Genomic DNA, 15564 nt, shown 5'->3' on the forward strand with positions numbered 1-15564 from the left:
GAAAAAAGGTTTTTAGACATGTTTGCTAATAACTTATTTATATACAGTACCAGTCAAAAGTTCGGACACCGACTCATTCAAGGCATTTATACATTTTTTATATTTTCTACATTGAAGAATAATAGTGAAGACATCAAAACTATGAAATAACACATATGGAATCATGTAGTAACCAAAAAAAGTGTTAAACAAATCAAAATATATTTTGGATTTTAGATTCTTCAAAGTAGCCACCTTTTGCCTTGACGACAGCTTTGCACACTCTTGGCATTCTCTAACACAGCTTCATGAGGAATGCTTTTCCTACAGTCTTGAAGGAATTGCCATATATGCTGAGCACTTGTTGGCTGCTTTTCCTTCACTCTGTGGTTCAACTCGTCCCAAACCATCTCAATTGGGTTGAGGTCGGGTGATTGTGGAGGCCAGGTCATCTGATACAGCACTCCATCACTCTTCTTCTTGGCCAAATAGCCCTTACACAGCCTGGAGGTGCGTTGGGTCAGTGTCCTGTTGAAAAACAAATGATAGTCCCACTAAGCACAAACCAGATGGGATGGTGTATCGCTGCAGAATGCGGTGGTAGCCATGCTGGTTAAGCGTGCCTTGAATTCTAAATAATTCACTGACAGTGTCACCAGCAAAGCACCATCACACCTCCTCCTCCATGCTTCACGGTGGGAACCACACATGCGGACTTCATCTGTTCACCTTCTCTGTGTCTCACAAAGACATGCCGGTTGGAACCAAAAAATCTCAAATTTGGACTCATCAGACCAAAAGGACAGATTTTCACCTGTCTCATGTCCATTGCTCATGTTTCTTGGCCAGAGCAAGTCTCTTTGTCACGACTTCTACCGAAGTCGGTTCCTCTCCTTGTTCAGGCGGTGTTCGGCAGACAACGTCACCGGTCTTCTTGCCATCGCCGATCCATTTTTCATTTTCCATTTGTTTTGTCTTGTTTTCCCACACACCTGGTTTTCATTCTCTCATTACGTGTTGTGTATTTAACCCTCTGTTCCCCCCATGTCTTTGTGTGGTATTGTTTGTTTGTAAGTGCTTGTACACATGTTGACTGGTGCGTGTCAGGTTTTGTACCCAAGTTGTTATTTTCTTGATGCCGTTGGTTTTGGAATTAAACTGCTCCGACTATTACCTAGTTCTGCTATCCTGCGTCTGACTTCCCTGCCACCAGTTACGCACCCCTTACACTCTTTTTCTTATTGGTGTCCTTTAGTAGTGGTTTCTTTGCAGCAATTCAACCATGAAGGCCTGATTCACACAGTCTCCTCTGAACAGTTGATGTTGAGATGTGTCTGTTACTTGAACTCTGTGAAGCATTTATTTGGGCTGCAATATCTGAGGTGCAGTTAACTCTAATAAACTTGTCCTCTGCAGCAGAGGTAACTCTGGGTCTTCCTTTCCTGTGGCGGTCCTCATGAGAGCCAGTTTCATGATAGTGCTTGATGGTTTTTGCGACTGCACTTGAAGAAACTTTCAAAGTTTTTGACATTTTCCTGATTGACTGACCTTCATGTCTTAAAGAAATTATGGACTGTTGTTTCTCTTTGTTTATATGAGCTGTTCTTGCCATAATATGGACTTGGTATTTTACCAAATAGGGCTATCTTCTGTATACCACCCTTACCTGGTCAAAACACAACTGATCATCTCAAATGCATTAAGGAAATAAATTCCACAAATTACCTTTTAACAAAGCACACCTGTTAATTGAAATGCATTCCAGGTGACCACCTCATGAAGCTGATTGAGAGAATGCCAAGACAATCTCAAATATAAAATATTTAGATTTGTTAAACACTTTTTTGGTTACTACATGATTCCATACGTGTTATTTAATAGTATTGATGTCTTCACTATTATCCTACAATTTAGAAAATAGTAAAAATAAAGAAAAGCCCTTGAATGAGTAGGTGTGTGCAAACTTTTGACTGTTACTGTAAGTATTCAGGTCCTTTACTATGAGACTCGAAATTGAGCTCAGGTGCATCCTGTTTCCATTGATCATCCTTGAGATGTTTCTACAACTTGAGTCCGCCTGTGGTAAATTCAATTGATTGGACATGATTTGGAAAGACAAACACCTGTCTATATAAGGTCCCACAGTTGACAGAGTACGTCAGAGCAAAAACCAAGCCATGAGGTCGAAGTAATTGTCCGTAGAGCTCCGAGGCAGGATTGTGTTGAGGAAAAGATCTGGAGAAGGGTACCAAAAAAATTCTGCAGCATTGAAGGTCCCCAAGAACACAGTGGCCTCAATCATTCTTGAATGGAAGAAGTTTGGAACCACCAAGACTCTTCCTAGAGCTGGCCACCTGGTCAAACTAAGCAATCGGGGGACCAAGAACCCGATGGTCACTCTGACAGAGCTCCAGAGTTTCTCTGTGGAGATGGGAGAAACTTCCAGAAGTACAATCATCTCTGCAGCACTCCAACAATCAGGCCTTTATGGTAAAGTGGCCAGGCGGAAGTCACTACTCAGTAAAAGGCACATGACAGCCTGCTTGGAGTTTGCCAAAAGGCATCTAAAGACTCTCAGACCATGAGCAACAAGATTCTCTGGTTTGATGGAATCATGATTGAACTCTTTTGCCTGATTGCCAAGTGTCACGTCTGGAGGGAACCTGGCACCATTCCTACGGTAAAGCATGGTGATGGCAGCATCATGCTGTGGCGATGTTTTTCAGCGGCAGGGAATGGGAGACTAGTCAGCATCTAGGGAAAGATGAATGGAGCAAAGTACAGAGGAGATCCTTGATGAAAAACTGCTCCAGAGCACTCAGGTCCTCAGACTGGGGCGAAGGTTTACCTAAAAAGAGGACAACGACCCCAAGTACACAGCCAAGAAAACGCAGGGGTGGCTTCAGGACAAGTCTGTAAAAGTCCTTGTGTGGCCCAGCCAGAGCCCGGACTTGAACCCGATCAAACACCTCTCAAGAGACCTGAAATTAGCTGTGCAGCAACGCTCCCCATCCAACCTGACAGAGCTTGAGAGGATCTGCAGAGAAGAATGGGAGAAATTCCCCAAATACAGGGGTCCCAAGTTTGTAGCGTCATACCCAAGAAGACTCAAGGCCGTAATTGCTGCCAATAGTGCTTCAACAAAGTACTAAGTAAAGGGTCTGAATACTTACGTAAATGTGATATTTCCGTTTTACATTTTTTATAAATTTGCAAACATTTCTAAAAAACTATTTTTGCTTTGTACTTTTGGGGTATTGTGTGTAGATCGATGAGGGGGGAAACAATCTAATAAATTTAGAATAAGGCTGTAACGTAACAAAATGTGGAAAAAGTCAAGGGGTCTGAATACTTTCCGAATGCACTGGATATACATTTCACTGCTCACAAAGCTATACACCTACTTCCAACATTCTAACAGGTTCTAGTACAGTACTATGTTACATAACATTGTAACCATGTGCAATTGTTGCTGTAATGTCTGCACAAGACATTCTCTCCCTCTCTCGGTCACACACACACATGAGATCCCTGTGGGGCAAATCCGATGGGAAAACAAGAAAGCAGAAGGCCTAAGTGTAGTCACACAGTTGTTTCCACAGCTGTATGGCCCTGTCCCTTTAGACAGACATCTAGCTAACCCAATTAACCCTGCAATAAACTAAAAGCAAAGCCAGGACTGGTACAGACATCTAGCTGCTGTAACCCTGAAGTAAACTAAACGCAAAGCCAGGACTGGTACAGACATCTAGCTGCTGTAACCCTGAAGTAAACTAAACGCACAGCCAGGACTGGTACAGACATCTAGCTGCTGTAACCCTGAAGTAAACTAAACGCAAAGCCAGGACTGGTACAGACATCTAGCTGCTGTAACCCTGAAGTAAACTAAACGCAAAGCCAGGACTGGTACAGACATCTAGCTGCTGTAACCCTGTGGTAAACATGGGAACCCCTTTACCAGATCTACCAGCAACAAGTGGTCTTACAGGTGAGTCTGAGGAACAGCTGACCAGGTTAAAAATCACTGGGACAGAATATTCAATGACGGTGGAAACCCAAAACAGCCAGGTAATGAGAACTTTAAGACAAACCACTGAACCAGGACATATTGCCATGGCTAAACTGACAGACATTTTTTCCAGCAGACAGTCTGGCTGAGCCAGCACAGTGTAGCCATTACCTCATCGCGGCTCCAATTATCCCATCATCATCACTGGCATGGTGCTGGACAGTGAAATGGGCAGAAAACAGAAGAGACGAGGGCAGTGAGCGTAGAGTAGAGCCTAGAGGGGTCTTCCTAAACACAGGAAGAGCACACCCTTTCCTGCTCCAGGTCAGTCACTCAATGATGCGTGATAGTTTACGTTACCGCTAAATTGAAATATCTTCCCTCAGGGGACAACTACTCAACAATTTCCAGTCCAGACTCAAGACGATCCACCCTGATTTCAGAAACCAGCCTTGGTGAAACCATACTTTCATCCTTGTCAGACTGCACTGCTTTTGTTGAGCCACGACAAGTTCCCATCTTGGTTAGGACTTATAAATGGGTCATGGCTTTCTACATAGAAATAAGGTTTAGTAGAAGAGACTATTGGAGTACAGAGAAGAAGTTGGCGTCAGCCAGGCCTTATGGTGTTCAAAACTGAGGCCAAACAGGGGGCCAAGTCGTAAAGCTGAGGCTATAGAAGAGATAAAGTGCAAGCCAAACCCAAGTCGAAGCTTTGGCAGAAAACCTTGGTTTGTTTTGGAAGAGGGAAAAGAAAACATGGCCGTCCGGATTTGGGGAAGAGAGCGAGAGAGTCCAAGTGCTCTGGCCGTGGGTTTAGACTGAAGAGGGTATCTCCCAGAAGAGTAGACAATGGAGCTCTGGTTGTAGAATAATGTAGATCCCAGAGAACCTTGCCATCACGGATTCCCACAATGAGACAGCTGACAGGCTCTCTCTCTCTAGCTCTCTCTCTCTCTCTCTCTCTCTCTCTCTCTCTCTCTCTCTCTCTCTCTCTCTCTCTCTCTCTCTCTCTCTCTCTGAGGAGTTTCATGATTTTTATTTCTAGGGGTGGATTATCCCTTTAATAGCCCACACTGCTGTGGAGCTCTGCTTTGTCCATTCATATCTCAGTGCTTCCCCTCTCTTCAATTCCTGGAGAGATATACAGAACACAAGTTTGGCTGTGCTCCTGTGTTCCAAAATGTGCATTTGAGCAATACCCTTTGAACAAATTGTATTACATATTGTATAATTTGAAGATATAAACATTTAAATCAGTAAAGTCCCCCAAATTTTTTTTTACAAATCCTTGTCCAGGAGTAAATATAACAAAAGCCAGGAAGCACAAAATCCCAAGCATTAAATGCCAAAGAAAGTAGGCTTACTACATCTATTGAGAATCTGATCTGAATACATGCCAAAAGTATTCTGTGATGGCATCATTTCAAAGGGCAACAAGTAAACAAGGGGGAAGTGCTTTAATCAGCAAACTGGAAACAGGAGTGTGTTTTTTCACCTCTCTCTCACACACACAATAACACCTTGATAGTGATCTGAAAGTAGTCTAAATAAGGAATAATTAGCATTTAATGGGCCTTTATCTGGCAGGGGATCAGTCTAGCTAGAGTTAGAATTGTGATTCAGAAAGGGCTTTGCATACAGAGACTGAGGACACCGTCTGGCCCTCTGAGGACAGAGCAGAGCAGAGGAGATGTATACTATAGAGGACACCGTCTGGCCCTCTGAGGATAAGGACAGAGCAGAGGAGATGTATACTATAGGGGACACTGTCTGGCCCTCTGAGGATAAGGACAGAGCAGAGGAGATGTATACTATAGAGGACACTGTCTGGCCCTCTGAGGATAAGGACAGAGCAGAGGAGATGTATACTATAGAGGACACTGTCTGGCCCTCTGAGGATAAGGACAGAGCAGAGGAGATGTATACTATTTTTTATTTCACCTTTATTTAACCAGGTAGGCCAGTTGAGAACAAGTTCTCATTTACAACTGCGACCTGGCCAAGATAAAGCAAAGCAGTGCAACACAAACAACACAGAGTTACACATGGGATAAACAAACGTACAGTCAATAACAGATAGAAAATCTATATGCAGTGTGTACAAATGTAGTAAGATTAGGGAGGTAGGGCAATAAATAGGCCATAGTGGCAAAATAATTACAATTAAACACTGGAGTGATAGATGTGCAGAAGATGAATGTGCAAGCATAGAAACTGGGGTGCAAAGGAGAAAAAAATATGGGGATGAGGTAGTTTGGTGGGCTATTTACAGATGGCCTGTGTACAGGTGCAATGATCGGTAAGCTGCTTTGACAGCTGATGCTTAAAGTTAGTGAGGGAGATATAAGACTCCAGCTTCAGTGATTTTTGCAATTCGTACCAGTCATTGGCAGCAGAGAACTGGAAGGAAAGGCGGCCAAAGGAGGAGTTGGCTTTGGGGATGACCAGTGAAATATATCTGCTGGAGCGCGTGCTACGGGCGGGTGCTGCTATGGTGACCAGTGAGCTGAGATAAGGCAGGGCTTCACCTAGCAAAGACTTATAGATGACCTGGAGCCAGTGGGTTTGGCAACGAATATGAAGCGAGGGCCAGCCAACGAGAGCATACAGGTCGCAGTGGTGGGTAGTATATGGGGCTTCGGTGACAAAACGGATGGCACTGTGATAGACTGCATCTAATTTGTTGAGTAGAGTGTTGGAGGCTATTTCGTAAATGACATTGCCGAAGTCAAGGATCGGTAGGATAGTTAGTTTTACGAGGGTATGTTTGGCAGCATGAGTGAAGGATGCTTTGTTGCGAAATAGGAAGCCGATTCTAGATTTAATTTTGGATTGGAGATGCTTAATGTGAGTCTGGTAGGAGAGTTTACAGTCTAACCAGACACCTAGGTATTTGTAGTTGTCCACATATTCTAATTCAGAACCGTCCAGAGTAGTGATGCTAGACGGACGGACGGGTGCGAGCAGCGATCGGTTGAAGAGCATGAATTTAGTTTTACTTGCATTTAAGAGCAGTTGGAGGCCACGGAACGAGTGTTGTATGGTATTGAAGCTCGTCTGGAGGTTTGTTAACACAGTGTCCAAAGAAGGGCCAGAAGTATACAGAATGGTATCGTCTGCGTAGAGGTGGATCAGAGAATCACCAGCAGCAAGAGCGACGTCATTGCTGTATACAGAGAAAAGAGTCGGCCCGAGAATTGAACCCTGTGGCACCCCCATAGAGACTGCCAGAGGTCCGAACAACAGGCCCTCCGATTTTACACACTGAACTCTATCTGAGAAGTAGTTGGTGAACCAGGTGAGGCAGTCATTTGAGAAACCAAGGCTGTTGAGTCTGCCGATAAGAATGTGGTGATTGACAGAGTCAAAAGCCTTGGCCAGGTCGATGAAGACGGCTTAACAGTATTGTCTTTTATCGATGGCGGTTATGATATTGTTTAGGACCTTGAGCGTGGCTGAGGTGCACCCATGAAACCAAATTGCATAGCGGAGAAGGTACGGTGGGATTCGAAATGGTCGGTGATCCGTTTGTTAACTTGGCTTTCGAAGACATTAGAAAGGCAGGGTGGGATAGACATAGGTCTGTAACAGTTTGGGTCTAGAGTGTCTCCCCTTTTGAATAGGGGGATGACCACGGCAGGGATCTCAGACGAGAGGTGGAACAGGCTAGTAATATGGGTTGCAACAATTGCGGCAGATAATTTTAGAAAGAGAGGGTCCAGATTGTTTAGCCCAGCTGATTTGTAGGAGTCCAGATTTTGCAGCTCTTTCAGAACATCAGCTATCTGGATTTGGGTGAAGGAGAAATTGGGGAGGCTTGGGAAAGTTGCTGTGGGGGGTGCAAAGCTGTTGACCGGGGTAGGGGTAGCCAGGTGGAAAGCATGGCCAGCCATAGAAAAATGCTTATTGAAATTCTCGATTATCGTAGATTTATCGGTGGTGACAGTGTTTCCTAGCCTCAGTGCAGTGAGCAGCTGGGAGGAGGTGCTCTTATTCTCCATGGACTTTACTATAGAGGACACCGTCTGGCCTTCTGAGGATAAGGACAGAGCAGAGGCGAGGTATACTATAGAGGACACCGTCTGGCCCTCTGAGGATAAGGACAGAGCAAAGGAGAGGTATACTATAGAGGACACGGTCTGGCCCTCTGAGGATAAGGACAGAGCAGAGGCGAGGTATACTATAGAGGACACCGTCTGGCCCTCTGAGGATAAGGACAGAGCAAAGGAGAGGTATACTATAGAGGACACGGTCTGGCCCTCTGAGGATAAGGACAGAGCAGAGGAGAGGTATACTATAAATGACAGGGAGTCATTTCAGTTGCTTAATGTAAACACCAGGCTCTTCAAATCTACAGAGAATGTCATTGAGTGTATGAGGAACTCAAGGGAAAGTCAACACTGCAATATCTACATCAGAGTTTGAATCAACAATCTCCGGCACAGAGAGAGTCAGTCAGAAGAGGGAGGTCCTAATTATAGAAGGTCAACATAGGCCACTTTCACCAGTGAAGTCACAAGGCGCGATCCTCTGCCCAGGCGTTGCGGATGCATGTAAGATCTTACAACGCCTGGATAGGTATTTTACGTATCAACTAACCACATCATATGTTTTAGCAATTTGTCAGTCGATGACACAGTCGATGACGTGGCATGCAGCCATTGGCTGATGCAATGAGGTCACTGTGGTTCTAGACTGGTCAGCAGATTCACCACAACTCTGATGTAGTCATAGCCTGCGTCGAGGTGACAGCCACAATACTTCAGAAACATGCTGGTAGAGGTTTGGTTTAGGGTCAGCTAAACCAAAGCCAAGAAACCCACAATCCTGCACTGGTGCAATCATAGGAAGGATTCTTTTCATTACGACATCATTTCGACATAGTTTCCCAAAAAATGTGTTGTGTTCATTTTGGCATCATATTTTCATGTTGAAATATAACAGCATGAAGTTTAGTACGGAGACTTTGAGCAATCTACTGCTGTGAATGGCAGTGTGGGTGGAAGAAAAACATTAGTGGCTTTCCTGTGTCTCCCGAAGCGAGACCCACCTCCCCAATCAGCAGCCCACTAACGATCCCAACCAACCCCAGTCTGATGGTTTCAGCGTTAATTAAACTATTTGATTTAGGCTGCAAGTGTCGAGCGCACAACACAGAAACTCCTCAGTACAAACACAGACTCCTCAGTACAAACACAGACTCCTCAGTACAAACACAGACTCCTCAGTACAAACACAGACTCCTCAGTACAAACACAGACTCCTCAGTACAAACACAGACTCCTCAGTACAAACACAGACTCCTCAGTATAATCACAGACTCCTCAGTATAATCACAGACTCCTCAGTATAATGACTGTTGCTGGTGAGGGTTGTCTAATTTGAGGCTTCTGAAATCAGCGATATATAAGCCGCTGGTTGCAGCCACTATTTCTAAGTTAGTTTTTTTTAATGAAGGGGCATTGTATAATGGTGGAAACTACTGATCTACCACTGATCTTCCCAGGATTAACCCAATAGAGTTTATGATGACGTTCGAGAGAGAGGCAGTCAGAAGCCAAATTCCTCTCGCCCCCTTCCCACCCAAACACAGCTTTTTACCCATTCCACAGTTAATGGTCTTCCTCCCAGCTGCAAAGCTTATGTCACTTGAACACTATTATAATTGTTTTAAGCCAGCCAGGAAAAAAACAGATGCAGCTTTGACTAAATAGCAAGAAATCACAATCACATTTTGTTGGACTACCAGATGGTGACTGCAGGCGGCTGCAGTCACCATCTGCAGTCGTAAACCCTGGCTGCAATGGGAATGGTATGGCACAGACAGATTCCCAGGGAACTGGTAGGTCTACATATGAGGGAAAGACTGGAGAAAGGGCAGCAGAACTGGAGCCTTTAAATGAACAAGGCAGGAATCACCTGGAATTAAGTGCAGAAAACTGCAAAAAGAAGAGTTTGCTGAAAATGCACTGTTGAGGACCTCCGCTCCACAAAGAGTTAAAAAGAACAAGTAAAGGAGCCTTTAAAAACATTAGTCCAAACCTCAGCTAGGGATGGGACTGCCTGAACAAAATCCCAACCAAAATGAAGTCACTCAACTAACTCGTCACAGAGTTTACACTTCTAAATCAAATCCTCACATAAGGGGAAACTGAATTAGCTCAAGTGTAGTGACCCAAACTGAGCCCGGGGCACTCTTGACCTCCCTCCCTCTTCCTAGCAGATATTGAGATCTATCCTGTGCCCAAAACCCAACGAGTAAACAGCTACAGCAGCAACGGTCTCTCTCTCCCGCTTTGAGAAACCGACTGCCGAACTGCTTCGAGGAACTGATGCTAATACACTAAAGAAAATGCATGGCTGTACAAGAGGACGGTCTTCAGTCAGCAAAGCCAACAAACGGGACCGTCACAAGCACACCAAGTATGGCATCGTCAAATTATTACTGGACTGAATTACTGGAGCTATTTCAGACTCACTATTCCACTGTGGAGGGGAATGCCAGTTGAATAGTACTGTAATGTAACAACTTATTTTGGACCACATGGAGCCATGACACACGGCCTACGGTTCGATCAGAGCCAACACCAAACCAGGAAACAGACTGTCTGACTCCCAACTGCTATTTTGTCTGGTCATCCACTCAGCACTACACACAGGCACACGTGCACAGACACACGTGCACAGACACACGCACTCACACAAACACAGCATGTGTGTAGTGCTGCTGTCCAGGATCTCCTTACTCTTATGGGACAGGCAGAGGGATGATGAGAGTACCAGGGCCTGCTGGGACAGTTAGAGCTGAATGAGAGAGAGCACTGTGCAGAACGCTCACTCATACAACCAGTAAGCTTCTACAGTAGGCTGCATCCAATGACTAAATGAGGTAGGAACCTGCACCCTAATCTCATTAGGGTTTCCTAACAATTTACCAAAACTACCCAGCATCCAGGTTAAAACATTGTTTGTCAAACTCCCATCTTGAGTACTGTACTTCAAAAGCAGGAGTTAGAACAAAAACTACACACCCACCAATGTTGATCTGATAAACATTATCCCATCTCCAGAACCGGATCTTAATGTCACTGCAAAAAAATGTCCTCCCAAAGGACATTGGTCCTGTGCAGTGGAGCAGGAGGCCTGCAAATCAACAGAACTGCTGTTTCGTATCAGGGTCGTTCCACCTCAAACAGCACAAGAAAGAGGGTTGACACCACCATTTCTGATTGTTCTGGAATCATTTCTGTTGCTAGAAAGAAATAAGATTGGCATTTCTGCTTTTGTTGAAATATAATTTAATCTCTTGAGAAATTACATTTTTTGGCGATTGCTTACACACTTGTTGCGGAATTTGACTCATTGTGTCAAAACTCTACACACAAGCCAAATAAGACAGCGCTTAGAGATAAACATCTCACTTCTATGGCAAAATTAAACTCTGCAATCAAAACCTAAAAATAATTTTTCAAAATTGTAATTTTTCAACAAAATGATACACACATGCGCCATTTTAATTACTCTTTCAAAGCAGCAACACACTGATGTCTTTAGTACTTTGTACATTTTCTCATACAGGCTTCTGTGAAAGATTGTTCAAGTACAGTACATCTACTCACATTCCAATGAACACAAAAATAGAAAAGCTTCAGAAAAAAATATAAACAGCTTATTATTTTGCCATTGCAGGCTTTCACAACAACAACAACACAAAGAAAAGTAGAATTACAGTACAGTAATCAATACAATATGTTACTGTAAACTCACGTAAACAAAATAATTACAGTAAAATTGCAGTGCGATGGTAAACAAATAATAGTATTGTAAGGGATTGCACACACTGTACATTTGTACACACTCCATTGATTTTTCTATTTTTTTCTATTGTGTTATTGACTGTACGTTTGTTTATGTGTAACCGTGTTGTTTTTGTCGCACTGCTTTGCTTTATCTTGGCCATGTCGCAGTTGTAAATTAGAACTTGTTCTCAACGGGCCTACCTGGTTATATAAAGGTGAAATAAAAAATAAAAAACATTTAAAAGGGATGGGGTGGATGGTTTATGGGTCCCGCCTTCTGTTAGGGTCTGGCCACATCACCTCATCCACACCACAAGCAATGTCATCCCTGGCTAGGCAACAGGGAAAATATCGCCTTGAGTGTCGTATCCAACCCTGGACTGACCCGACCTCAATGTCTCCGCATGCCTCTTCCGTTGCTTGCAGAAGAGGCAGGCGGTCATGTGGTTGGCGGTCATACACTTTCCAATGGCAAGCCGAAAATAATTCCTCAATAATTCCTCAATCGATTTGAGAAAGGGGGAGTAAGGGGGCAAGTATACAACTGTGAAGTTATTGTGGTTGGTGAACCAGTCCCTGACCAGAGCAGCCCAGTAGAAACTAACATTATCCCAGATGACAACAAACCAGGCTGCTCTGGTCCGTCCTGTACAACTGCATTATGCAGAGCATCCAGAAATATGATTATGTGTGCGGTATTGTAGGGACCTAGGGGGGCATGGTGATGGAGAACTCCTTGCAGACTAATGGCGGCACACAAGGTGATATTTCAAAGTCCAGGACTCTCTGTAACAGAAAATGCATACACTGTACCGTGAATATGGTGTTGAATCAAAACACAAAACTACAATGTCTACATTTTCACACAAGGATGGGGGTGGGTTGGGTCAGACACATTTAGTCAAAAACTACAAGCTACAGGCAAGGCAGGTGCCCCACAGACAAGGAGGTCTTTGACTAATGCTGTTTCTCTCAAATGGAACCCTGTACAGCTGCTTCATCGTAAGTTGGTGTTGATGCAAGATGCAGTAGAGTGTTGACATACTGACACGGTTGATATTATGGAATGTTGTGTGATCTGCGATGATTTGCTCTCCTAGTTGATGTAGGCGGATGGTGTTGTTTGCCAACACTGGATTGACCATGGCCAGTTCCTGTTCATGGTGAACAGACGTTGCCTTCCACCCTCAGGAGGTCGTCTGGAAGTTCTGTAGTAAATGCAAGAATAGGTCGTCATTGGTCTTTTTTTTTTTTACATACAGTAACATCAAAACTGTATTACATGTACTACACAGCACTATGCCTATATTTTTGTTCACTGAGGAGCATAGACCTAATATTGTAGGACTACATTGTATTGTACTGTGATGCAGAATGATGTGCAACAATTACATAGGTACAGTCTAGTGTAGAAAGTTGAAAACATACCTGTTCTCCAATCTAAATGTCCATATTATGGATGCTAGGTTGGGCTGGACTCTCTGCCCAGCCTTCCTCATCATGAGGCCATGATTTATGACATGTTCCACCCAAGTGGCCCTAATGTCGTTGGAAATATTTCTCCGTTTATTGCCTGGTCCCCTTCTTCGTTCTTGTCCTCATCGTCATCCTACTCCTCTCTCTCTTCCTCTACCTCTTCCTCTTCCTCTCGCTCTCACTGCCTCCATGTTTGCAAAGTTCTCACAAAAGAGGTGATCTTACCTGAGGTCTATTTGTAGTGCTAAGGCTCAGACTAATTGGGGTTCAATTACTATAGAAGTGTTTTCGTGTGTGTGTATGGGAGTTGCCAATTTCAGGTATGTTTTTCATTTTGAATATAAGTGTTTCCCAATGATTGCAAGATATTTCATTCTTGAACGAAGTGTCTAATGTAAGAAACAGTGTGTAGTGTTTTGCAAGTGTGTTGCAGAACTGCAAACAAAGTGCAAACAAAGTGCAAAGGGTGCTGCAGAATTGCAAACAATGTGCAAAGCAGAAAATGTGTTTGTACTTTTGGTGCCTTTGTTTAAGGCATGGTTACAAAAGTTAAGGTTTTGATGCTTTTGTCTAAGCATTCACTTTCAGTGTGTAAGCAACCGGTAAAAACTGTAAGCTAATTGATTGCACCCAAATTGGCTCTTTTAATTTATAGAATGAGTATAATATTCAATAATTATAGTACCTAACATCTGATTTGGACAAAACTTTTTTCTAACAATGAGTAAAATATGAGGAATCCAAAGATGTGGTCAAAAGCTATCCACGGATACCCACATCCACTTCAATCCCACCCCAACAACAAGTATATAAACTCAGCAAAAAAAGAAACATCGCTTTTTCAGGACCCTGTCTTTCAAAGACAATTCGTAAAATCCAAATAACTTCACAGATGTTCATTCTAAAGGGTTTAAACACTGTTTGCCATGCTTGTTTAATGAACCATAAACAATGAATGAACATACACCTGTGGAAGGACGTAAAGACACTAACCGCTTACAGATGTTAGGCAATTAAGGTCACAGTTATGAAAACATAGGACACTAAAGAGGCCTTTCTACTGACTCTGAAAAACACCAAAAGAAAGTTGCCCAGGGTCCCTGCTCATCTGCGTGAACGTGCCTTAGGCATGCTGCAAGGAGGCATGAGGACTGCAGATGTGGCCAGGGCAATAAATTGCAATTTCCATACTGTGAGACGCCTAAGACAGCACTACAGGGAGACAGGATGAACAGCTGATCGTCCTCGCAGTGGCAGACCATGTGTAACAACACCTGCACAGGATCGGTACATCCGAACATCACAAATGCGGGACAGGTACAGGATGGCAACAACAACTGCCCGAGTTATACCAGGAATGCACAATCCCTCCATCAGTGCTCAGACTGTCCGCAATAGGCTGAGAGGCTGGACTGAGAGCTTGTAGGTCTGTTGTAAGTCACCAGACAACGTTGACTGGCAAAAAGTGCTCTTCACTGACAAGTCACGGTTTTGTCTCGCCAGGGGTGATGGTCGGATTCACGTTTATCTTCGAAGGAATGAGCGTTACACCGAGGCCTGTACTCTGGAGCGGGATCGATTTGGAGGTGGAGAGTCCGTCATGGTCTGGGGCGGTGTGTCACAGCATCATCGGACTGAGCTTTTTGTCATTGCAGGCAATCTCAACGCTGTGCGTTACAGGGAATACATACTCCTCCCTCATGTGGTAGCCTTCCTGCAGGCTCATCCTGACATGACCCTCCAGCATGACAATGCCACCAGCCATACTGCTCGTTCTGTGCGTGATTTCCTGCAAGACAGGGAAGTCAGTGTTCTGCCATGGTCAGCAAAGAGCCCAGATCCCAATCCCATTGAGCACGTCGGAGGGTGAGGACTAGGGCCATTCCCCCCAAGAAATGTCCGGGAACTTGCAGGTGCCTTGGTGGAAGAGTGGGGTAACATCTCACAGCAAGAACTGGCAAATCTGGTGCAGCCCATGAGGAGGAGATGCACTGCAGTACTTCATGCAGCTGGTGGCCACACCAGATACTGACTGTTACTTTTGATTTTGACCCCCCCTTTGTTCAGGGACACATTATTCAATTTTTGTTAGTCACATGTCTGTGGAACTTGTTCAGTTTGTCTCAGTTGTTGAATCTTACGTTCATACAAACATTTACAGATGTTAAGTTTGCTGAAAATAAACGCAGTGAGAGGACATTTCTTTTTTGCTGAGTTTAGTATCAGTTCTCTATGTTTGACAAGTAGTAAGGAGCTGCGCCTCGGATTATTGTTCATTTATCCTATGTAATGTATTCT

The 15564-nt window shown here is 43.9% G+C and overlaps 1 protein-coding gene across 1 annotated transcript in view; it reads right to left on the reverse strand.

Moving 5' to 3' along the window:
* The window catches only part of LOC115165649 (integrin alpha-5-like), a 79677-nt gene that overhangs the window by 53149 nt on the left and 10964 nt on the right, over nucleotides 1-15564 (reverse strand). The window lies entirely within an intron of this gene.

The sequence above is a fragment of the Salmo trutta genome, chromosome 28, assembly GCF_901001165.1.
Source record: "Salmo trutta chromosome 28, fSalTru1.1, whole genome shotgun sequence".
NCBI lineage: Eukaryota > Metazoa > Chordata > Actinopteri > Salmoniformes > Salmonidae > Salmo > Salmo trutta.